Raw genomic sequence first — 27,097 nt, 5'->3', positions numbered from 1 at the left:
TGGCTTGACTTATTTCATCCAGTACGTATCTGCTATTTTACCAGTCTATTTCTATGTGCTTAACTTGACGACTACCTTCACTGAGCAACATTTAGGAAGAATGGTCGCGAACTGATGGAGATTTTGCAAGAACGAGGAAAAACTCATTTTACGAACTTCCAGCAGGCTGGAGTAGCTTGGGTCACCAACTTCTGTTAATCGGTAGAAACTAAAAACCATTCCAAGTTGTAATTATTTACTTTTTATTCATCCGATGACTAGTTTGGGGCCAAGACCCATTTTCAAATCATCATAACATAGTAAAAAATGGCATTTACGAAGGTGTTAAAAATACGAACTGCACATTTTTGACACCATCGGAAATGCCATTTTAGTCGATGTTATGATGTTTTGAAATAGGATCTCGGCCCCAAACTAGTCATCGAATGAATAAAAAGTAAATATTTGCAACTTTGACCGGCTTTTCTTCTGCCGAAACTTAGTTTAGTTTTTGGGTATAATCTACATCTACATCCAAATGATAACTCTGTAACTCACAGTTACGTTCCTGGCAGAGTGTTCATGGAACCACCTTTAATCTCCTTCTCTACCGTTCCACTCCCGAACAGCGCGTCTGGAAAACAAACACTTAAATCTTTCTGTGCGAGCTATGATTTTTGTTATTTTATTATGATGATTATTTCTCCCCAAGTACGTGGGCGACAACAAAATATTTTCACACTTAGAGGGGAAATTTGGTGACTGAAATTTCATGAGAAGGTTCTGATACGGAGAAAAACACCTTTGTGTTAATGACTGCCACCCCAATTCGTGTACCACGTCCGTGCGACTCTAGATCTTATTTCGCTATAATACAAAACGAGTTGCCCTTCTTTGAACTTTTTCTATGTCCTCCGTCGTTCCTATGTGGTGCGGATCCCACATCGCACAGCAGTACCCCAGCAGAGAGCGGATAAGCGCAGTGTAATTAGTCTCTTTAGCACACGTGTAACATTTTCTGTTCCGCCAATAAGTCGCAGTTATTGGTTTGCTTTCCCCACAACATTATCTTTGTGATCGTTCCAGTTTAAGTTATTCATAACTGTAATCCCTACATACGTAGTTGAGGTTACAGCCTCTACATTTGTGTGATTTATCATGTAACTGAAATTTAGCGGATTCCTTTTATTACTCATGTAGATGACTTCACACTTTTCATTATTTGAAGACAACTGCCACTTTTTGCACCATACGGATATCCTGTATAAATCATTTTTCAAGTGGTTTTCATCTTTTTTGACTTTACAAAATTGTAAAAGGCAGCTTCATCTGCAAAAACTCTAAGAGGACTGCTCAGATTGTCTCCTTAATCGTTTATGTAGATCACGAACAAGAGAGAACCTGTAACACTCCCTTGGCGAACGCCAGGTATTACTTCCGTTTTATTTGATGACATTCCGTCAGTTATCATGAACTGTGACCTTTATGACAAGAAATCACGAATAAGTGAGACGATATTCCATAGGCATGCAATTTAATTAGAAGTCACTTGTGAGGAACCGTGTTAAAGGCCTTCTGGAAATCTAAAAACATGGAATCAGTTTGACGTCACCTCTCGATAGCACTCATTACATCGCGAGAATAAAGAGTTGATTGTGTTTCACAAAAATGATATTTTCTGAATCCGTTTTGCCTACTTGTCAATAAATCGTTTTCTTAGAGGTGATTCGTAATGTTCGAGCACAGTATATGTTCCAAAATCCTACTGCAAACCGACGTTAGTTATATGGGTCTGTAATTCAGCGGATTACTCCTATTTCTTTTCTTGGGCATTGATATGACTTGTACAACTTTCCAATCTTTGAATACGGATCTTTCTACGAGCGAACGGTCATATATGGTCGCTGAGTATGGAGCTATCCATCAGTATAGTCCGAAAGGGACCTAACTGATATGCAATCTGAACCGGAGGCCTTGTCCTTCTTAAGTGTTTTAACCTCTTTGCCATACCTATGATATCTACTTCTAAATTACTCATATTTAATTTGGTGTGGACGGTTCTGTCTCGTTTACAGCAGTATATCTGGAGTCAAAAATCAAACTGACAACAGAAACGTTCATGGTGTTAGATCTCTTACAACTTTTTCATTCCAGATTTGCAAACTGCGGTGATTTCACAATCCCTGTTCAGACCACCAACCTATTGTCTCGGTGTGCTCAACCACACTTTCTCACACCGGTAACCCAGACTTGCTTCTTCACATTCTCTTCTTCGTTTCCAAACCACGAATTTCAATTGCGTTCATTTGTTTCTTTATCTACAGGTATATTATCGTCAAAACGTGGAACTTTTGCTAAGGGAACTGTTAACTGAGGAAGCAAATGAAATAAATTGTCATCGTATAGCCTGTCGATTGTATTGTTTACCTTAGGAAAAAAACTCGAGTTGCTGATGTAACGTGGAGGAAATCCTGCCGTTAATTAAGCACACAATTCCGGTTGAAGCGCACATTAGCAGCACGTGTATACGTTCGTGACTACTTCAAATTACAGCTTTTGATGTACCCCAAACAAGGTGTTTCTCCACACGTCTTAATGAACGTTTGTACGAAATGAGTCTCAAGATCGTGAGAATGCTTTCCGAGTAATGTAATTAAACAATGATGCAACGGTGCAGGACTTTTCAGAACCACGGTTGATGACCTTTACGTCGTGGTGCTGATCCTGGAGATAACCGCTTATAATCCTGATGATGGAAAATGACGAGGAAGAATTGAAATCCCGGGAAGTGGATTCTGCGACAGTGACTTGGGACTTGGGAGAAATTACAACGTTTCCTTAGTGTCAGAGAGAGAGAGAGAGAGAGAGAGAGAGAGAGAGGGAAGAAGACGCGTGTGACAACCTTGGTGGCAACTGTCAACCGTTCGCTGGATGGCTACATCACTCTGGTCTATACCCGACTGCAGTAGAACGTGTGCAGGCGACTGTTTATCTCTCTGCTTACTCTCGCTTTTCGTTGTCAACAACCAAACACGATACTGAGTTCCACAAGCACTCATCGCCGTCGAGTACATGAAACAGTTGACACAAGTTCCACTCTTCTGATGCAGACGAGAGTAAGTTCAGCAGTGTCTCAGATAAAGTTGTTGGCAATCTGATGGCCTACAGCTTTCAGCCCTAGAGACGACTATTGTTGACCTACGCATCAGAGTGAATTCACGGGGCTAACACGCGATTAAACGATTTGCTTTTTCCGTTGAATGGTCAAACTGGGAATGTTTGTGGACTCATACCTCTAATGGTCCAGTGTACTGCATAACACACAGAGAAATATCCAGCTTTGTATCAACGTTACGCACCCGGTGACAAGAGTGTGATGGTGTGAGGAACGTAATAATCTGCTTTAATAAGATCTAAAGTTGACTACGGTTGTATTGTGTTAAGCAGACAGGAAACCATTTTTGATACTATAGTTTAACTGTATTAAGATTTTCCTAAGAGCTACGTAATCCACGCCTAAAAATGCGTTATCAGTAGGAACTGTAAAAGTGACCCGTGTCATACGATGGAATCAGTGACAGACGTCCTAATGCTAAGGAGACATTCTACAATTGGCCAACCACTAACACAGAAAGTCTCTAGATTGTCTTGTGGAGAAATGAATGGAGAGACAATAAACACGCCCAGAAATCAGAATTATGTACCATTTGCACATAGATTTATAGGAAATTTTTCTTGATCTCCGAAGAAAGCGAACACATATCAACTCCGATTACCAAGGTAACGAATTGATTACAACAGCCGATATTTTCTATTTTCCAATAAAAACATTCCCTGGAGTATTGCAATTAGCAAAACACCTGCATTTCTGAGATTTCCCGGGTGTTTCGAGATTTGTACCAACAGCTCCTAATCCACAGATTTTTGATACTATAGTTTAACTGTATTAAGATTTTCCTAAGAGCTATGTAATCCACGCAGGAATGCATAATGCAGAGTGCATTATGCATTCCTGTGTCCAAGATCTAGTTACCAATAACTGATTTGACTTATCAGGGAGAGTTCCAGTTATAGCCCAACCTATGTTTGCAGCTGTACGTTACATGCGGAAACACATAAAAAAGAGCATATGGTTTGACCAAAGATATTTACAACAAGAAATGTATATCTAGAACAACAAAACTAAAACACTAACCAACAGTGGTACTACCAGAATGTTAATTTGGATCCGGATGCCTAACGATGAACTATAAGATGAACAGATTAGAGGTACTGGAAAGAACGATTATAAGAATGGGTGCAATAAAAACTTCAGATGGTTGGAAAATAAGAAGTAATGAGGAGATCTACAAAAATATAGAGAAAATATCTGAAGTAATGGCCAAACGAAGATTAACCTTTCTCGGACACCTCTAGCGAATGGATGGAAATAGTCTATCAAAACAAATACTACTATATTTCTGGAAGAAGAAATCGACAATAGCATGGATTACAGAAGTAAGGAGAGATCTAGAATGAAACAACATCAAAGAATCAGAAAAAGCAGAAAGAAACTGTTTTAAAAATAAAATACTAAATTTGGAAGGCTTTCAAAGCAGAAGAAATAAAAAACCAGGAACAACATGGACAGAAGAAAGGAAGAGACTTCATGGGGGGAAAATGAGGGAATAATGGAAAAATAGGAAAGAAAAACAAAGGAAGATGAGGAAATGAAGTTGTTAACTTGATCCTAGTTGGTTAATACGATTGTAAAAAAATAAAATAAAATAGAATAAAATAATTGGATATTAACGAATTGTAGAAGCTTGATCGAAGATATGCAGAAGCCAGCCATTCTCAAGAAACTTATCCATTGCTAATGGCCATAAAAGCCACCGAGGAGAAAGCAAATCTCGGAAAGAAGGTAAAATTTATGTGTATGAAAGGAAACGCTATCATTAAATACAATGAACTAGCCGATGACTTAGCAAAATCGCCACTCGAAACGGCGTATTTAAAAATATCAAACTATCGCCATAGATCTGAAGATTATTTTCTATTGAAGATCAAGACTCCAACTGGAAGACGAAGATCACGTACAGAAACGCTCTAGATGGAATTATTATGGGTAAATGCAGCCGAACATTCACACGAACCTCTATTCCACACATTTAAGGCAGTTAAAAAATAAATAAGTTGCATAAACGGGTGACATTTAACCATGAATCATTCTCCATACATCTTCATTGAATATATCTATGAAATAATACTGAGAATCTTATCGATTAACATTAACAGATGTCACATTATTTTTACATGTAGGCTGTATAAAAACAGCAAACGGATTTCTTACGAGAATGAAACAGATGTCGTGAAGCATGTACCCACTAATACAGCAATTCTCCTTCATCAAAATAATACACTGCTTCAAAAATAGTTACGAGCCTTTTGAATAAATGTAACATTACTGTATAAAATTTCTAAAATGGTGGGAGATACATTTATGGACGGCATGCCAAAAGTAAAAAAAATGAAAGAATAGGTAAAATACAGCCGTGTATTTAACAACAGCAAACTTTTCCTTCGCTACAGAGAGGCTTGGTAGTTAACAAACACAAAATATAGCAACAGAAAAAGTAACAAAAATTATGTGCAAATGACTCGTCGACAAGATCAGTAGTAATAGCACGCTTGCACAGTTAGATGGAAGAAGAAATTGGCAGTGACTTCGCGTCAAAGAACCATCGTAACAATTGCCTGGGGTGGATTAGTTAAAGAAACCACAGGAAACTGAAATATGTGTAGGCTGGACGGAATCTGAATTCCGACCCTCCCAAGTACACTGACGGGGAAAAAAATTGCAACACTAAGGAGGAGTTGTGCGACATAAACAATAGTTGGTGGGCGTGTTTCTACATCTGATAGTCGATTCTGCCAAATAAACTGACGGAAAAAAATCAGAACACCCAGTAGGAGTTGTGCGACGTAAACGAAACTTGGTAGGCGTGTTTCTGCATCTGAAAGATGATGTCCATTCAAATGTCACCCCAGTCGCATAAGAGCGGCTCTAGTAGAGCCACTATGATGATGCAAATCGTGTTTGCTTTAAATACACGCCATAACGGTGGTGGAGATTGGACGTGGTGAGCTGATGTTAGTCAAGAATGCCTTTAAGGCGTCGAAGAGGCCCTTATCGATAACGAGGTAGTGTAATAGGGCTACGAGAATCTGGATGTTCCTTTTGCGATACTGCAGGAATGTAGCCTCTGTACGTGATTGCTGGCACCGTTGGTCACGAGAATGTACGATCGCAAGAAGGCTGGGCTCCGGATGGCGAGGTGGCACTAACGAGAGGGATGGCCATCGTGTTCGGCGTGTGGCTCTGGTGCATCGCACAACATCGGAAGCAGCAATCTAAGCAGCAGTTGGCACCACATTGACGCAACGAACTGTTACAAATGGGTGTCCTGACTTCAAATTTGTATGTCAGTCTGGTGATTCGACCTGTTGTGCTGTCATTCATCCCAGGGGGTGCTTTTCAACAGAATAACACTCGCCCACATACCGCTGTTGTAACCGAACAGGTTCTGTAGAGGATCGACATGTTGCCTTGGCCTGCTCGATCACCAAATCTGTCTCCAATCGAGTCCATGTGGGGCATCATCAGACAATAACTCCAGCCTCGTCCACAAACAACATTAACCGTTCCTATATTGACCGACCAAGTGGAACCAGTGTAGCAAACTGACAACCGGCACCTATACAACACAATGTATGCACGTTTGCAAGCTTGCATTCAACATCCTGGCGGTTACACAGGTTATTATTGTACCAGCATTTCACATTTGCAATGACTTATCTCGCACTTAGGTTAACTTGTGATCTTGAAACGTTGAACACTTACCCAGACAAACGTGTTCCCGAAATTTCATTACTGCACCTTAATTACTTTTTGTTGTTCCGATTTTTTCCCCGTCAGTGTATGAGATGGATTTGTGAACAAAAATTGTTCATTAGGTGTGCTGTTTCTTTTTTTTTTTCGTAGACTGATTCTGCAAATATTCCACAACAGGCTTTCAGTTCCCCCAGTGACAAATCGGATGCCATAAAATCACTCGCTGAGTTGCCTGGCGAGTTCCGGTATAGTAATCAGTACTACCAAGGTCTGCTAAGGCACCGTGAAGTTTCTGACAGTACCAGCTGCCGCTCGTTAATCACGCTCGTTGTGCAAGGCAACTCAGCAAACAGTCGCAAGAAGTTTTGAGCTTCGTGTCACAGCGGTGCCGAAGGGTGATTCATCAGATGTTAACTGGTTAGAAATACTGTTTCACCGTTAATATTTGGCTTCAAATAATTTCTAATAACTAATTATTTTTATTGTCTTTTAGTAAATTGCAAGCCTTCTCGGAGTACCTTCAAACATGACAGAGAGACCGTGAACAACAAAGAATGAAACACACTGATCATATAGAAATTTCTCTACAAGTTACGTATGCTCCTCTTGCCTTGCACTACTGGTTATGTTCGTGTTTGCACTGGGTGATCATATTTAAATTGCCTTAAATGAAGAGTTTTACTCTATTTCCTCTAGCAAAAACCGTATCGAGTGGATTGAGCGGAATTTCCTGGGTATCCTTGTGGCCATGTTATCTCCGGTTCGCTTCTATGGGTGCACGGCAGTGATCTCTGGGCCCGCTTTTTTGTATTACATTACAATTGTCGTAGTTTATCGTTGCCACGGAGAGTGGTCCTTGGGACGTGGAAAGAAGTCAAAGATGTGTATTTAAATTTATTTAAGTGTAATACAGTGAAATGATTTACATTACTATATTACAGTGATAATGACCTATAACTTTAAATTTAAAAGTTTCTATGAAAATACTTTTCAATGGAGTACAAGGAGTTTCCCAAAATACAACTTTACTTCTCAATCGGTTTCACTTATTGCAAGCATCATCACTGCAGGAAATGCTGATGTAGGGCGAAAACTCTATTGCGTGTATGGATCGCACTGGAGTCTGTTTCACTGTTTGTATGCACTTTATCATGACATTTATTTATATGGAACATACGACCGCGCCCTGTGTGATGTTAACGTTGTTTTGCTTTTTCACTGGCAGCTGAAGGTTTGTAGGTATTGCTTTTGATCCTACTGTTGTGTTAAAGCCGGCTGGTGTGGCCGAGCGGTTCTAGGCGCTTCAGTGTGGAACCGCGCGACCGCTGCGGTCGCAGGTTCGAATCCTGCCTCGGCCATGGATGTGTGTGATGTCCTTAGGTTAGTTAGGTTTAAGTAGTTCTAAGTTCTAGGAGACTGATGACCTCGGATGTTAAGTCCCACAATGCTCAGAGCCATTTGGTTATGTTAAAGCACTTACTATTAATTGTTAACTGTTATCAGTTGACAGTTGACTAAATTTAGTGTACTGAACATCACATTTCTTTTTAGTAAAATAATTATGGGTATTACGTAGCGTCATTATGAAACACTAAAGCAATTTAGCTTCTTTAACGTTTTATAATGACACTGTCTAAAACCCAAAATTATTTTATCTAAATGACAAATGATACTAAACTTGGAAGCTTAAGAACGTATATCACGTTTTTTATTGTTCACTTCCATGCAAAGTTGTCTTTGTTAAAGGGAAATACTTGGTTTCCTCTATGATTAGTTCCAAATTGTGATCCGAATCCGGATACCTCGCGCGAAGTGCTCTCCTGCTGCTAACCCAGCACTCTTTAAGGGATCATTAAAAGCTTCAACTTACCACTTCCAGATCCCACTGTTTCCTCAGCGATGCAAATAGTTTCGCTTAATGGACGCGTGCGGAATATGGGTTAATCAAAAACCAAAGGCTGTAACAGAGTATGAAATTCTTTTGACTTCGGTTGTGCTTGCGCTGTACTCATCATTTGTGACGAACTGGAACTGTGTACTGGCTCTAGACTATAGCCGGTCATGTCCCGGACAGTACGCGTCCGTTCGAGCCACAGGAGCACGATTCGTGGACATGTCAAATCTGGTGTAATGTAGATGAAACAGTTGTATGTACCAACAATATTATAATCAACTTCTTCCAGATCGGGCGTCCTCGGCGACTGTGGTAGGCACTGAAGCTAAACTGTTATAAATACTGGGTTGGCCAAAAATAGATACCCATAGTAACCCACTGAAAAAATACTGTAATCTTGTTTGTGATGATTATACAGGGTGAGTAACTAACCATTGCCACCAAAAATAACTCTGAAAGTATGATAGGAATTGAAAAGTTTGTGGGACAAAATTTGCATAGGACAAGGGGGGGGGGGGGTCATAATATGACGTTGGATTTTTGTTGATGGGTGGGGTCGCTTCAGAGATATGGAGGTTAATTTTGTTTTTTGAATGGGATGCTTTAGTTTGGTACTTCATTTCTGATAGTGGCTACGGAGACGAGTCCAATGAAGTCTAACAGTAAGGTCTTTGAAGGACGACGAAGGTCACAAAGGTGGCAGGGACGTCCATTTACAGAAGGTGTTCGAAGTGATGACCATGGGTATCAATGCAGTGCTGCAGTCTTCTTATCATGGATTGAGTGGTATTCCTTATCACTTTGGCACTTATCGAAGCACACGCTCTGACAATTGTCTCTTGCATATCTTCAGGTGTAGCTGGAACGTCTTTATAAACAATATATTTTACGAATCCCCACAAGAAAAAATCCAGAGGTGTCAAGTCTGGCGAACGAGCCGGCCACGACACATTTCCTCCGCGTCCAATCCAATGATTTGAGAATCAGCGAAAAATGTGCCGGACACCCATCGTGTTGATACCACATTTTTTCCCCTTGTTCCTAAAGGTATTTCTTCCAATAACAGACCTAATGTTTCTTGCAGAAATGTGGTGTACTTCCTACCATTAAGATTTCCTTCGATGAAATAGAGGCCTAAAATTCTGTCCTCCAGAATCCCACACCATACATTCAGCGACGACGATTTTTGGTGTGCAACTTACCGCAGTCAATATGGATTTTCAGTTGCCTAATAGCGCATGCTATGCTAATTAACATTTCTATGGTTCGTGAATGTATCCTCGTCAGTAAATAAAATCAAATTACTAAATGTGTCATCCCTCTGAATCTGAAGTTGAGTCCATCGGCAGAATACAATGAGACGACTACAATCCGTACAAGTTAATTCTTGGTGGAGACTGATATGGTAAATATGATATTTATGGCGATACAGAACGCGAACAACACTACTCTGGTACATAAATGAAATGAAATGATCGTATGGCATTGTTGGCCGGGAGGTCCCATTCGGGTTCTGCTGCCAAGTGCAAGTCTTATTCCATTCGGCCCCACATTGGGTGACATGCGTCCGATGATGAGGATGAAATGATGGTGAGGACCACACAACACAGTCTACGACCGTAGATAATCTGCAACCCAGCCGGGAACTGAACCCGGGACCAGTGCATGGGAGGCAAGCACGTTACCACCCAGCTAAGCAGGCGGACACTCTGGCTCATGCCAGATTCCCTTGCGATCTGACGCGAACTAACACAAGGATCTCAAACCACAGTGGCAAGAGTACCAATTTCTGTTTCCTCCTTAGTAAGTTTCCTTTGCCGGATATGTTTCCGATGCATTAAATATCCAGTTTTTCTCAATTTATCAAATGGTTCAAATGGCTCTGAGCACTATAGGACTTAACATCTGTGGTCATCAGTCCCCTAGAACTTAGAACTACTTAAACCTAACTAACCTAAGGACATCACACACATCCATGCCCGAGGCAGGATTCGAACTTGCGACCGTAGGGGTCACGCGGTTCCAAACTGAAGCGCCTAGAACCGCACGGCCACACCTATCGTACACATATTTAAATGTACGACGTGTAGGGTGAGTACGTTGAAGATATATTTCAGCCTATAAGTCTCTAGCTCTCACTGAATTTCGTTGGTATTCTCCGTAAATGAGAAGTATATCGACCTGTTATTCGAAGGAATACATCATTCACATTCGCTTGATTCGACTATACTAATCTTAACGTTCCTATTACTGTTGTATTGCCAAACAGTCGAATGGTGTTCACATGTCAATGGCACGTTAGATGGATACGCCGTATTCGGCGAATATTTTCTATTTGCACGATATACGAGAGAGAATTGTCAGAGCATGTGCTTCGATAAGTGCCGAAGTGATAAGGAATGCCACTCAATCCATGATAAGAAGATTGCAGCACTGCGTTGATACCCATGGTCATCACTTCGAACTCCTTCTGTAAATGGACGTTCATGGCAGGTTTTTGACCTTCGTTGAGCTTCAAAGACCTTACTCTTACACCTCATTGGTTTCGTCTCGTTAGCCGCTATCAGAAGATGAGTACCAAACTATAGCATCCCATTTAGAAAAACGAAGTTGAACTACATATCTCTGACGCGACCCACCTAGAAAAAAAAAAAAAAAAAAAAAAAGGTCATATTATGGCCCCCATTGTCCCATGCAACATTTGTCCCACAAACTTCTCAGCTACTATCATACTTTCGGAGTTATTCTTGGTGGCAATAGTTAGTGTCGCACCCTGTATATTAAGAAACTCCAGAGTGCACTGCTATATTCTTGTCGGATAATTATTGATACAATTATCAAACTACATTGCTATTAAATCAGGACATCTCTGGCATTGTTCATTGTTGATTCTAATCTGTTGCTATGGTGTTAACTAATGAAGAAAGAATTTTTTCTTTAAAAAATGGTTATAATTTAATAATGAATGATTGGAATAATAATTTCAACAGTGTGCCGCCTACAACGAAGGCTGTCTACAATTTACAAGAACGTTTTGAGGAAAGTGGATCGGGTTATTGACAGACCTAAAATATCTAGTCGTAGGCTGTCTCTCGAACAGGATATTTCTAGAACTTATGTGCGGAGAATGTTACATCAGGCCAAATTCGAATGTTACATAGGTCGTCTCATACATGGACTATTACTAGACGGTCCTGATTGTAGGCTTTAATTTTGCAAGACAATGTTAAATCAATCTAGAGAAAGTAATAATGAGTTGTTTTTTACGATAATTTGGAATTATGAGGCAAGTTTAAAATTACCAGACCATTTCAAGAGACATAACCGTACCTGTTGATGTACGGAGGACCACAAAATTGTTTCTGAGAGGCAGTTGAATCAGCCAGGTGCTACCGTTTGGTGTGGAATCTCACGTCGTGGAGTAAATGGACCTTAGTTGTTTGATGGAACAAGAACTGAAGAGAACTACCCAGAGATGCTGACAGCGTACGCTATTCTGCTGCTACAGATAACCTACTTTACTCTCAACACGATGAACCCTACCGCATTACGCAACAGCTCAGCGGAACTACGTTGCTATGTTTCGTAGGAGAGTTACTGGATGGCGAGTGGCTATAGAAATGCCACTCGGATCTCATGACCTTCAAATGTATTTGTTCTTTTGGGGTTATGTTAAAGATAAAGTGTATGCTACAAAACCGCAGACAATTTATGACTTGAGAGAAGCTGTTTACAATGCTTTTCAAGACACTGATTACAATTAACGACTGTGTAAACTAGTATGCTTAAGCATCCCAGACTGTCTAACGAAATGAAACAACATAGATGGAAAAAAATTCCAGAAAGAATCTTTTAAAATAATCCTATAGCTTTAATATTTCAGAATTCCAGTTGTTTGCTTTTGTTCAGTTAGGTTTCTACGGGTAGTGACTTCTGGTCCGCTGTGTGTGTGCATGGAGGTGCTATCGAACCAGTTTTCGAAACCATTGGCCAAATTTATTCAGTATCTCGATCGCGAAAAACAAAACCTTTGTAATATATGGAAACAATTACCATAAAGCTACCCAATTTCTGGCTACTAAAGTACGTGATTGCAAGAGAATTCTGTTTAAATTATAGGCTCTGTCGTATCAAAATAACGGGTCCGCCGCTATGCGTATAAAGTTTATACATTTTTGTTAATTACAGAAAAAAGAGAACCCTATCTTTAAGTCCTCAACAAAAGAGTGGAAGTGCAATCATTGATTCATATGAATGACATATAGAACATACGCTAATCTCATTAACAGGATTAAATTTCTAAGGTGTAATTCATTCCACAAGGAAACTTCATACTCACTACAATAATTAACTGATCACTCACATGTGGTCAAGACGTTACGGATAAACAAAAGATAGTTGCATAACTTAAGCACCTAATGTATTCATAGAGAAATGACTGTTTTACTGCATGGAAGACAGTGATTGACTAAAAATATAAGTTCATCTAACAGCCTACACATATGCCTCATAAGTCTGACGACACTAAAGTGACACCAGTAGAAAAGCGTCAGTTTCGTTCGTAACCGATCGCGAACCCCTTGGAACACGTAATAGAGCCCTATCAAGAACCCATCTGATATTCAGAAGTGTACCTTGTACCAGGTGTCACGTTTGACAAAGGAAACTCGATAAAGATTTAGAAATAACACAAGAAAAATGATGGGAAACAATTTAGATTGGGGTTTAAACTAATTAAGACGAGAACACGATGGAGGATCTATCTGACATCTTATGTTTTGTGAAACACTATCTGTCTCTAAGTGTAGTCAGTCAAAAGTCACTTAATTTTGAAAAATTACGTACGAAAGTCATTGCAGCGTTAGAACACACTATTGAAATATTTTGTATTGGCGAAGGTACACGGTGGGGGGTTTCGTTTAATGTCATGAGCTACACAAAAAATGTCTGGTATCAACAAAGAACAGATGTATTGAGTGTGAAAATCAACTTCACGGGCTATCGGAAATGTTACGTAAACATTATTTAAACGGATACATCGAAGGAGAAGCTCTGTAAGAATCAGTTTGAAACTAAGAAAACCTCACAAAGGCGCACCTACCCACGCGTGGTTGCAAATCATAAGATTCATCGTCTAATTCCAGGAAATAAAAGTCGCGAAAGATCGAAAAATAACGTAAAACCCCTGTTTAAATAAACTGAACTTGGAAATGACTGGGAAATCATGAATTACGAACAACTACTCACATCCTAACACTCTGAATACTAGTAGTCACTCACAGCGCAACAGGAACCTAACAGGCCAGTCCGCTTCTGACGAAGCTCAAAACGAAAGAGAACCCGTTTCTTCTCGCAACGGCCTTCTCCCTCGAGCGCACACAGCGCTAAATCTCAACGGTCAAAGTAGCCACGTGATGCCAGACAACTTCTGCCCTTCAGCCAAAATCGCCTGACCTCCGTGACTAGAGACCTCCCTGGCAATTCACAGAACGATAGATCTCGCGTTTTAAGTCCATAGAAAAGTGGAGGGATTACGAAGCCTACTACCCGACTGCTGTAACTACTGCCATCTCTTACTGATAGAAAGAAGCGGGATAAACGTGTCACCCACCCACCTTTACATTTTCCTAAATAAAGGGAGGTTTCATATTTCGGCGTCTGAAATGAATCGTCCCAAAATGCGGTAGACTATTCTTAGTTACAGGTCGTAAGGATCGTTGTTCCGAAGGAAGAATATCGTTCATCTACATACTTGTACATAACCTGCAAACCAATGTGAAGTGCATCGTACTTCGCGTTGTACAACATGCTAAGGTTACTTCCTGTTCCATTCGCCTACGGAAGCGCTAGTTTAATGACTGCTTAAATCCATCTGTACGTTCTGTAACTAACCTTGTCTTTGCGATCCCTATGGAGTGATATGTTCTCCGCTGAAATATAATCCTAGATTCATCACTTTAGAGTGGTTCTCGAAGTTTTGTAAAAAGGTTTTCGCAGGATAACTTGCGCCCATCTTCAAGGAGATTCGAGTTCCTCAACATTTCCATTGCACTCTACAAAGAGTTAAACAAGTGTGTCACAATTCGTGCTACCATTCTCTGTATATGTTCAATATTCGCTGGTAGTCCTGTCTGGGTAGCACACATTTGAGCAATATCCTAAAATGGGGCTAGAGGCGGCCCAGCAGAGGAGTGCCACCGCATCTGCACATAGGCTCTGGGAGAATGGGGAATAATGTGTTCTCAAATCCATTATGTTACTTATTTATTACGAAATTAATATCCTAATAAATTTATGAATACTAAGACTATTAGCTAGTCGGTCTAACTTCATCAGCTAGAGGCGGCTTGTTAGTTCCTGCACCTCGGCTCCGAATAGGCAGGAGCAAAGTTGGGAAAAACCGACTAGTTAAAACTGATACCGGTATTTTAGTTCTGAATGACCGGTAGCTTTCGTTATTGTTCTCCTCTTGGTTATAACAGATATTTATTATTATTCACTAAAAACGGGGTAAAAAACCCAGAATGTCAATTAGTCATTGCAGCAGTGCTAAATTTTTTCTTTTTTAAGCAAACTTTTCTTAAACCACTAATAATTTTTATCGTAAAATTTGCATCGCTTTGAAATATTGCGTTATTACGGGAGAAGCAGTCAGTGCTATTTTAGTAACAATGCCGACAGAAAGGAGAATAAGAATTCGTATAGCATTGCTGAGACAATAATGTATCTGTTAGCATGTGGTGTGGTCTATTAGATGGTACGCGTGTACATGAAGTGAGCAAGGCTTGCCCAATCTGGTCTGTACGGTAGTTTCCCACTGTCATCAAATGGCACAAGCTAGCCTGGAAGTTTTTACGAAGTGCAGTACGAATGAAATACAGTGCTCCATTTCCTTTAAAAGTTAAAAACCGGGAGAGCCAAAACGAATATGTGACATAATACGACGAGAAAACTTAAAACTTACAGTTCATTAATAGTTTGCGATAAAAATAGAAAGCAGCTGATCACCTGCCCATGTCTACATGATATGCCTTTATGTGCTTGTAACCCTTGATAACGCACAAATTAACACGAAAAATCCAGTTCTTCAACCTCAGTTTTCATTCCTTAGCACTGCCTATTCGTAACGTCCAAATAGTAGCATGATCCCCGATAACAACATGATTTTTGAGCAGTCTTTCAAAAAATTAGTATCAATAGGGCAGTACTGGTAAATTTTTGTATCACTCAACCACTTATCACTTAGCGAGAAAAGCAGCAAACGGTGGACAGAATAAGTTTTCTTTTATTTATCTATTTTATTTAATATTTCGATTCTATGTATTCTAAAATTTTTCAGTCTTTCTTTGATTACTACGTAATAAAAAAAAAACGAAAATCGGTTAGTTCAGAAACCGGTTATTTCGAGCGGTTTTAATAGTCCGATTAACTTGGCATTGACAAAAAACGATGTAACCGAAAAACTATTGTTTCAGCGATAACCGCCATTCCTAGATTCGAGCTGTACCTGTGTAGAACTGATAACTGTTTCATAGGTAAGGAAAGACTTCTGCGCAAATTGCGGCGTCTTTATAGTAGCAAGTAATTGTCTCCCGATAAACTGAATGTCCACGTAGCAAAATGCGACATGTTTACTCTTGCATTCTCTCATTTTAGTTGGAAATTTTTGGTAAGTTACTACGGGATCAAACTGCTGAGGTTATGGGTCCCTATGCTTACACACTACTTAATCTAACTTAACCTTGCTTACGCTAAGGACAACATACACACCCATGCCCGAGGGCGACTCGAACCTCCGATGGGAGGAGCTGCGCGAACCGTGGCAAGGCGCCTGAGACCGCTCGGCTACCCCGTGCAGCTCGCTTTACTGTAAACTGTTCTTTGTAGCACTACATTTATATCTGAATGTAATTAATTCAAATAGTGAGCGTATATTTTATTCCGTAGAAATATGTTGCCACACTAACTGTTGCCGCCACTACTGAACGTACAGTAGTGTATTCCACTGATCTGTATTGACCTGCTTACAAATTGTCACATTGTCTGTTCCGCCGAAATGACGCAAAAGCCTCTTTCAGCACAAGTCATAGTCCACCCGGCGCGGCGGAACCTTGGACGTTCTATCCCTGATAAATAGTTTTTTTCCTGTTTATTATGCAATGTGATAATGCTGTCAAATACTGGCTACATCCGAGACCGTCAAACGTTTCTGCTAGCTTGCGTCGTCACGCTCTGAAACAAAAATAATGAAAATAATCCGAAAGAAGACTGAACGTGTTAGAGGAGTAGCGCGGACGGGAATGTGGAGGTGAGTAATTAGGAGCAAAATTAAAAAAAAAAACAGCTTTATTGATGCGATGAAGACTTTGTATAAATTCTGTATAAAATTCAGAAGGTTGTCGCTGTAACTCTCCATTTTCCATTACACGTAATGCAGATTTCTGTAAAACAAATTTTCGATATTTTGCGTTATCTCTGTAATAGAACCAGCCACATCCTTTCCATGTTGGACGGTAAGATTATGCAGCACCTGAGTTTGTTGACTCAGAATCATCCGATATCGGCGGAATTTTCCGGCCCTAAGAAAAAACCTGTTGTCAAGGTGAATAAGCTCTTATTTGTTTGTTTTTTCTTCTTGAGTGATGAGTTTTCTGGCTAGTTTGATGCGGCCAGCCACGAATTGCTCTGCTGTGCCAAACTTTTCATCCTAGAGTAGCAATTACAATTATGTCATCAATTACTTGCTGAATGGATTCCAATCTCTGGCTTCCTCTACATTATTTACCTTCTGCAGCTCCCTCTAGTACCATGGAAGCGGTTCCCTGATGTCTTAACGGATGAGCTTCATTTTGCCCCATCTCTTTGTTAGTGTTTTCGATATGTTCCTTTCCTCAAGGATTCTAAAGGGAACCTCCTCATTCCTTACCTTATCCGTCTATCTAATTTTCAACATTCTCCTGTTGCACCACATCTCAAATGCTTCGATTCTCTTCAGTTCCAGTTTTTCCATAGTCAGTGTCTCACTCACATACAATGCTATGTTTCATAAGTACATTCTGAGAAATTTCTTCTTCAAATGAAGACTTATGTTTCATACTAGCAGATTTCCCTTGGTTAGAAATGCCCTTTTTACCACTGCTAGCCAGCTTTTTATGTCCTCCTCGCTTTGTTCATCATTGGTTATTTTGTTGCCTAGGTAGCAGAATTCCTTAATTTCGTGTACTTCGGATCACTAATTACTAGGTTAAGATCCTCGCCGTCCTCATTCTTCTACTTCTCATTACTTCCCTCTTTCTTCCATTTACTCTAAATCCATATTCTGTACTCATTAGACTGTTCATTCCATTCAGCAGATCCTAATTTTTCTTCACTTTCTCTCAGGACAACGAGTCTTATCTTTTACTCTGAATTTTAATCCCACTCTCGAACCTTCCATTTATTTTCGTCATTCTTCTTAGATGTATGGATTGAACAGTAGGGGTTAAAGACTCCATCCCCGTCTTACACCTTTTTTAATTCGTGCACTTCGTCCTTGGTCTTCCGTTCTTACTGTTCCCTCTTGGTTCTTGTTCATATGATACATTACCCGACTTTCTCTGTACCTTACCCCTATTTTTCTCAGAATTTCGAACATCTCGCACCATTTTAAGTTCTCGATTGCTTTTTTCCAGTCGACAAATCTAATGAACGTGCCTCGATTTTTCTTCAGTCTTGCTTCCATTATCAACCGCGAAATCAGAATTGCCTCTGTGGTGTCTTTACCTTTCCTAAAGCCAAACTGATCATCATTTAACAGATCTTCAGTTTTCTTTCCATTCTTCTGTACATTATCCTTGTTAGGAACTGGGATGTACGAGGTGTTAAGCTGAATGTGTGATAATTGTCTGCTCTTGCTATCTTCAGAATTGTGTGGATGATGTTTCTCCGAAAGTGTGATGGTGTTTCGTGTCTCATAATTTTACACACCAGCGTGAATAGTCGTTGTGTTGTCACTTCCCTCAATGATTTCAGAAATTCCCTATCTCTTCCCTGTCGACTCCTGTTTCTTCTTCTGACACGTCATCAGACAAGTCTTCCCCCTCGTAGAGGCCTTCAACGTACTTTTTCCACCTATCAGCTCTCTTCTGAATTTACGATTAACAGGGGAATTCCCATCGTACTCTTAATGTTAGGCTCTTGCTTTCAGTTTCTCCGAAAGTTGTTTTGACTTTTCTGTATCCCGAGTCCGTTGTCCCGACTATCATGTCTTTTTCGATTTCTTCATACTTTTCATGCAGTCATTTTACCTTAGCTTCGCTGCTTTTCCTATTTATTCGCTCGTTTTTAGGTATGTCCATTTCTCTTCAGCTGAACTGCCTATTGAGCTATTAATTGTCGCAGTATCTATAGCCCCAGAGAACTGCTTTATTAGAGTCTCTTCATTCCCTAGTACTTTCGTATACCACTTCCTTGGGCATTGATTCTTCCTAACTAGTCTCTTGAACTGCAGCCTACTCTTCTCATCGCTAAATTGAGATATGAGTCTGTATCTGCACCTGGGGAAGCCTTACAATCATTTCGGAATCTCTGCCTGACCAGGATGTAATCTAACTCAAATGTTCCCGTATCTCCTGGCCTTTTCCAAGCATTTTCCTGTTGAGGTTCTTGAACGCAGTATTCACTGTTATTATCTGATATTTATTGCAGAGCTCAATTACTCTTTCTGCTCACTCGTTCACACTACCAAGCCCATATTCTCCTGTAACTCACTTTTCTACTCCCTCCGCTACAACATCATTCCTATCCCCCATGACTATTAGATTGGCCGGCCGGAGTGGCCTAGCGGTTCTAGGCGCTACAGTATGGAACCGCGCGACCGCTACGGTCGCAGGTTCGAAGCCTGACTCGAGCATGGATGTGTGTGATGTCCTTAGGTTAGTTAGGTTTAAGTAGTTGTAAGTTCTAGGGGACTGATGACCTTAGAAGTTAAGTCCCATAGTGCTCAGAGCCATTTGAATCATTTGAACTATTAGATTTTCATCTCCCTTTACGTACTGAATTACCCGTTCAACATTCTAATTCATTTTATCTATCTCTCCATCTTCAGAATGTTACGTTGACATGTATCTCAGTCTAAATGCACATCATACTCCACAGGCCACCTAATGGTGTGTGGAGAAGGGTACTTTTTGTATCACTAACTGAGCCCTCCAACCCTCTTCCACTCGTGATTAGCGGGTGGGAAGAATGATTGTCAGCAAGCCTTTATTGTTGTCGGTACTGGTTTGCTGTCGATTCTGATGAGAAGAACCCTATCGGTGAACTATTGATAGTAACTCACTCTCTGCCCTACCTTCCTGTTCATAACGATTATGAATGTAAGAAAAACGCTGCAGTTTTTAAAAGAGCACATTTAACAAAACCTAGTTTTGTTTTCGTTGTGTGCTACGAGTACACAACTTTATTATAATTCTTCTTATAGCATAAAGGGGTATGGTTAATCGGGAGCTGTCTGTTGATGTCGTTCCAAATCAAAACGCCTGCATGCTACGTATACAAGTGAAGGGAAACCTGCGAACGTCGAATCCTACCTGTATGTTGAACAACTCAGACATTCCAGAGATACAGCAGCGGTATTTTAAAGGCACAAAAAACAGTGACTTTTCTTGAAAAATCGTGGTTACATCTATTTATTACACAATCAGGTTCAGACACATAGAGACCATCTTCATGTGTATTATGACGTCGTAGTCAGATGTCTGACAAATTATAACCATTAGGAAGCATAGCATTACAAATCCACATCCCAATTCAGCTATAGTCTGTTTCTACAAGACAGCTTATTATCTAAGCAAAATAATGGAAACATGGTACTTTTATCGTTGTTGATTTAATAATGCGTTCTTTATAATAACTGGTATTATCTGGGACAAGCCAGTTTAAAGGCACACACTCAACGCGCTCGTCGCTGATCGGTTGTCGTTTTCTGGCCGTAACTCCACAACAGTACATTTCCGGTTTAGAAACTTCCTGGCAAATCAGAACTGCGTCATAGACCGAAACTCAAACCTGGGACCTCTGTCTTTCACGGGAAACTGTTCAACCGATAGAGCCACCACTCTGAGATACCTAGAAATGAACAAGTACATGCCCTATCGAAGAAGGTCTCTCTGCATATAACTATTTAATATGATCAGCACCCTCTCACAGATATGACACCCGTGCTCAGGAAGTGGTTGTCCTCGGACTGGCAAGAGGAATTATCTAGGACATCTAAACCCAAAGGCACACTGACTCATCCCATGATTTCAAGAGTACCACGGTATAATAAGGGACAAATATCAAGGAGCTTCATGACAGTAATAGCAAACATCTTTACCCGCTCAGCCTAATTTCTACCCCTCTACATGTATGTGAAGAGGAAGAAGATCCAAACTTTTATTTCTAAAATGTCCTTGGAATACGTATCACATAAAACTACTTGCGAGCAATCTTCAGGCTGTTGGTTTGTCAGTTCCCAAGCAGCCAACGATACAGCAATATATACATTACTGTACGAGTAGAATCAACACCAGGATATACCTCCCTGGGCTGCTACTCTAATGCTCTTAGTAATTAGAATACGAGGGGTAGGCCACAGCTCATTTAACTGGCTATATTCCCAGATGCTACTCAGTAGATTTATAATGCGCAGCCTATAAATATTTGTCACTGTGTACCTCCTATATTTATGTGTCTGAATACTGGTGTAACTAAACATATGGCTGTAAGACCCAAATCTGGTTCTTGTAAACTGTTCTCCTGTTCTGTCTAGATCAGTGGCGCCCAAGATTTCGGCTGGCAGGCCGTCCCCAGGCCCAAGTGCCAAAGCGCTCAGCTTCGCTTCACATTTGCCACGCCGCGCCGTCTGAGCGAGGGAAGGGAAAGAGGGGAAAACAGCGAACGCGTCGCATTTAAATGGCGGTACGGTAGCATTGCATTTCTCAACAACATAGATCACAAACAAACAAGTTTTCCGTATTAATTATTTTTGGCGTGCTGAAGTCATAATATAATTTTTATCTGGTACAAACTGTTAACACACGGACAGAAGCAGACAATTTTACAGAGTTACCTACTCAGTTGCCACATAATAGTGATTTACTAAGTTTCATATTAAAAACAAAGGTTTTTCGCACAAATATGTCGATCAAAATATTGTAGGCCTTTTGCAAACTCATTATGGAGATTTGGAAAATCTACCTGAGGAAAGCAATATAGACGTCCTGGACAGTTTTAACCCTGGCCGGTGTGGCCGAGCGGTTCTAGGTGCTTCAGTCTGGAACCGCGCGACCGCTACGGTCACAGGTTCGAATCCTGCCTCGGGCATGGATGTGTGTGATGTCCTTAGGTTAGTTAGGTTTAAGTAGTTCTAAGTAGAGATGGGGGATCCGCTCTTGAACTGTTTCATAGAGTTGAATCTTTCAAAGGAGTGAACAATCAGTGATTCAGAAAAAAAAGAACGGTAGCTCCAAACGTTTCCCATGGCAGAGAGAGAGAGAGAGAGAGAGACGGAGCATATCAGCAGCGCCTCTGCTGGTCACAGCACAGTGCACGCCACACAACACAGCCAGCGCCGGTCTCTGCCCTGCTTCTACCTTGGCTGCCTGCATTGTGCAGTGCCCCATTGGATTTTGTGTTTCACATATGCTGTGCCGTCTCTGTGCGTCGTCTGCCGCGTGCAGTGTCTGGTGCAGCGTAACTTCGCATCACACTCTGTCGGCGATCGTTTCAGTCGCACGTCCTGCCCTCTGGGCAGTTGATGCGAGCAACAGGACAGAGAGCCACCTAGCGGATAATATAGGAACTACTTGCAACAACCTGCTCGCAAGGGAACGGACGATTTGTCTCGGAGGGGGTGAGTTCACCGCTCCCCCCACCCTCGGAACTCGCCCGCTCAACGCTCACCCCACCATTCTCGACTCTAGCCAGAGCGTTGAGCAAAGCAACTCAGGTGTCACTCTGGTCTCTGCGGTCTTAGCTCACGCAGTAATACAGCTCGCGGCTCGACCTGCTCGACTCAGTGCTTCTGCATCGGAGTTCGTCTCTACTGTATATTGTTCTTCGTAGTAATACCGCTATGTATATTACATTATTATGCTATGTATACATCATTTGTTTTTATTTTTATTTGTTTAAACTGATCAGATTAGGTTCCTGATGACTCCTCTTACTATAGGATTTTTATTATGGACACTCGAATTTACGCTTTAATTACGAGCGAACCGATAAACGTATCGCAAAATGTGATACACCAATATTTTCCTTGTTTTATTCTGCGTAAGGCTATATGCAGCACTTTCGTTTTACAGTCAAATTTATATATATTTTTTTCTTATTCTGGTACGGATTTTGCGATTTTAGGCATCTTTGGAACGAAACGTTCACTTTAAAAATATATGGCTTGCGATGTATTTGTATGAAATTTTAATACATTATCGCCAAATATATTGTTAATGTAAATCTCAAGTTACAACATTTTCCGATCACCCAAAAAACCACGATAGTGCAAAATAAATCAATAATCAAAAACTTTGTCATATCGTGGAAATTTCAATAAACAATACAAAATTCTTCACTCATTATCTGTGTTACTTCAAAATAGGATCAAATAAGATCAAAATACAGGTATAGTACTGGAATAAACCAAGTTTAAAGGGCAATGTGCCTTCCATTTATTTTCTATTGTAAATGAGTGGTGAGTCATGAAAAAGAGCTAATTCATTTCAGGGAGTGAACAGTTCTGATCCGATCTCTGAAAAGAACAGTTTTGCCCATCTCTAGTTCTAAGTTCTAGGGGACTGATGACCTCAGATGTTAAGTCCCATAGTACTCAGAGCTATTTGAACCATTTGACAGTTTTAACGCAAAATGATCTGTAATTAAAACTGGAATTAATCAATCAGATTCATCTGCATAAGCACAGGAACGCTTCCAACTGAAACGGGAAACTGTCTCGAAAACAGCTCGAAAGAGGATGTAAGATTAACAGTGTCCTCAAAACCTTCATAAAACTATCGTAATTCTTGCAAGGCCACAACGAATTCTTCAAATCTCGCGCTTTCTCAAACACCAGAGAGCTTATAGAACTTGATTGTCTTTGTCAGAATTTGTCTCTTCTACAACGCGATTTTCTTTCTAAATGCATCTACATCGAATCACTAAGAAGTTACCTTGTTGCTGTCTTACTGTGGGCAGTGTGCAGACAAGGCCATTTAAAAATGCAGGATCTGCAATCCATTCCGGTTGTTGTTAGGTTTCATTCGTGCACTCTTTTTCCTTCATAAATTCAACAATAGCGAATTTTAAAACGAAAAATAGTTCCAGGCATGCCCCTTGACGTAACCAACGTACTTTGCAATTACATATATGAAGTTTCTAAACTCTACGTTTATTTCCACTGAAAACTGTCGCAACTGACAATGGAATAATGGGTGCGCCTTCAGAAGTTTTACTATTCGTGCCAGCAATTTATTCAAGTACTCCACACCTTAAAATTCAGGACAAAGTGTTTCTAGGTGTACAGAACAATGAGGCACGTTTGTCGATCGTTAAAATTTTTTCTCTTTCATTGTCATCTAAAAGTTTAATTTCTTCCTGCATGGTACTGTAAAGTCGATTCATAGGGAAACAGCAGTACCTTTTGCTTATGCGAACTGAGAATTCTTTTCCCCCTATTCTATCATTTTCATTCAGTTTAAAGAACTGTGGCGATAGATCGTTATACGCAAACAGCCACTGGACTTGTGATCTTCCTTCATACTACGAACAACTACGAAGGGCAAACAGTGCGACACGACGAAGTTGTCGGTCTCACAGAATTGTCCCGACCGCAAAATGCCGCACCGTAGTGCTAAATTAAGTGTCGCGCTGTCCCGTGTACTTATGAGGAGAACCGAGTGAAGCCAAGTGACGAGCCGCGTCTTGGCTCTCACGCGGTTCGCACGCGATGCACGCGTAAAGATGGGGGACACTGTGGCCGGCCATGGTCTAGACGGTAGTTATACACCTGCAGAAATATTCAATCTTCTGTTAGCAGCTTTTAAAAAACTTCTTGTAGGACATACAAAAGAACATGTTATCGTTAATTTAGATATAAACTGAAGGGTCAAACCCTCCCGCCGGAGGTTCGAGTCCCCCCTCGGGCATGGGTGTGTGTGTGTGTGTTGTTCTTAGCATAGGTTAGTTTAAGCAGTGTGTAAGCCTAGGAACCGATGACCTCTGCAGTTTGGTCCCTTAAGAACTGACACACATTTGAACATCTTTGAAGCGTCAAAGAAACTGGTATAGGCATGCGTATTCAAATACAGTGCTACGTAAACAGGCAGAATATGGCGCTGCGGTCGGCTTGGCCAATATAAGACAAGAAGTGTCTGGCGCCGTTGTTAGATAGGTTACTCCTGCTACAATGGCAGGTTATCAAGATTTAATTGAGTTTGAACGTGGTGTTATAGCCGGCGCACGAGCCATGGGATACAGAATCTCCGAGGTAGCGATGAAGTGGGTATTTTGCCGTACGACCATGTCACGAGCGTACCGTAAATACGAGGAATCCGGAAAAACGTCAAATCTCCGACATCGCTGCGGCCGGAAAAAGACCGTGCAAGAACGGGATCAACGGCGACTGAAGAGAATCTTTCAACGTGACAGAAGTGCAACCCTTCCGCAAATCGCTGCAGATTTCAGTGCTGGGCCATCAACAAATGTCAGCGTGCTACACGTTCAACGAAACATCATCGATATGGGCTTTCTGAACCAAAGGTCCACTCGTGCATCCTTTATTACTGCAAGACACAAACCTTTACGACTCACGTGGGCCCATCGACAGTGAAATTCGACTGTTGATGACTGGAATCATGTCGCTGGTCGGACGAGTCTCCTGTCAAATAGTATCTAGCGGATGGACGTATACGGGTATGGAGACAACTCCGTGAACCCATGGAGCCTATATGCCAGCAGGGGACTGTTCAAGCTGGTGGAGGCTCTGTAATGGTGTAGGATGTGTGCAGTTGGAGTGATACGGGACCCCTGATATGTCTAGATACAACTCTGACAGATGGCGCTTATCTGAACATCCTGTCTGATCACCTGCATCCATTCATATTCATTGTACATTCGGACGAACTTGGGAGGTTTCCAGCAGGACAATGCGACACCCCAAACGTCCAGAATTGCTACATAGTGGCTCCAGGAACACTCTTCTGAGTTTAAACACTTCTGCTGGTCACCAAACGTCCCAGACATGAACATTCTGACCATATCTGAGATGCCTTGCAACATGTTGTTCAGAAGAGACCTCCGCCCCTCGTACTCTTACAGATTTATGGACAGCCCTGCAGGATTCATGGTGCCAATTCCCCCAAGCACTACTTCAGACATTAGTCGACTCCATGTCACGTCGTGTTGCGGCCTTCTGCGTGCTCGCGGGGCCCTACAGATACACTACTGGCCATTAAAATTGGTACACCACGAATATGACGTGCTACAGACGCGAAATTTAACCGACAGGAAGAAGATGCTGTGATATGCAAATGATTAGCTTTTCAGATCATTGGCTCTGAGCACTATGGGACTTAACATCTATGGTCATCAGTCCCCTAGAACTTAGAACTACTTAAACCTAACTAACCTAAGGACATCACACACATCCATGCCCGAGGCAGGATTCGAACCTGCGACCGTAGCGGTCACGCGGTTCCAGACTGAAGCGCCTAGAATCGCACGGCCACACCGGCCGGCTTTTCAGAGCATTCACTCGAAGTTGGCAGCGGTGGCGACACCTACAACGTGCTGACAAGAGGAAAATTTCCAACCGATTTCTCATACACAAACGGCAGTTCACCGGCGTTGCCTGGTGAAACGTTATTGTGATGCCTCGTGTAAAGAGGAGAAATGCGTAGATCACGTTTCCGACTTTGATAAAGGTCGGATTGTAGCCTATCGAGATTGCGGTTTATCGTGTCGTGACATTGCTGCTCGCGTTGGTCGAGATCAAATGACTGTTAGCAGAATATGGAATCGGTGGGTGGGTCCAGAACGGTAATACGGAACGCCGTGCTGGATCCCAACGGCCTCGTATCACTAGCAGTAGAGATGACAGGCATCTTATCCGCATGGCTGTACACGCCATCCAAGCTCTGTTTGACTCAATGCCCAGGCAGGCGTATCAAGGCCGTTATTACAGCCAGAGGTGGTTGTTCTGGGTACTGATTTCTCAGGATCTATGCACTCAAATTGCGTGAAAATGAAATCACATGTCAGTTCTAGTATAATATATTTGTCCAATGAATACCCGTTAATCATAGGCATTTCTTCTTGGTGTAGCAATTTAG

At 41.2% G+C, this 27,097-nt stretch overlaps 1 protein-coding gene across 1 annotated transcript in view; it reads right to left on the bottom strand.

Annotated features, from left to right (window-relative positions):
* Positions 1-27,097, bottom strand: part of LOC126175012 (ATP-binding cassette sub-family G member 1) — a 466,189-nt gene that overhangs the window by 130,900 nt on the left and 308,192 nt on the right. The window lies entirely within an intron of this gene.

This window comes from Schistocerca cancellata, chromosome 3 (genome assembly GCF_023864275.1).
Source record: "Schistocerca cancellata isolate TAMUIC-IGC-003103 chromosome 3, iqSchCanc2.1, whole genome shotgun sequence".
In the NCBI taxonomy this organism is placed as follows: domain Eukaryota; kingdom Metazoa; phylum Arthropoda; class Insecta; order Orthoptera; family Acrididae; genus Schistocerca; species Schistocerca cancellata.
This window is presented reverse-complemented; position numbering and strand designations above follow the sequence as displayed.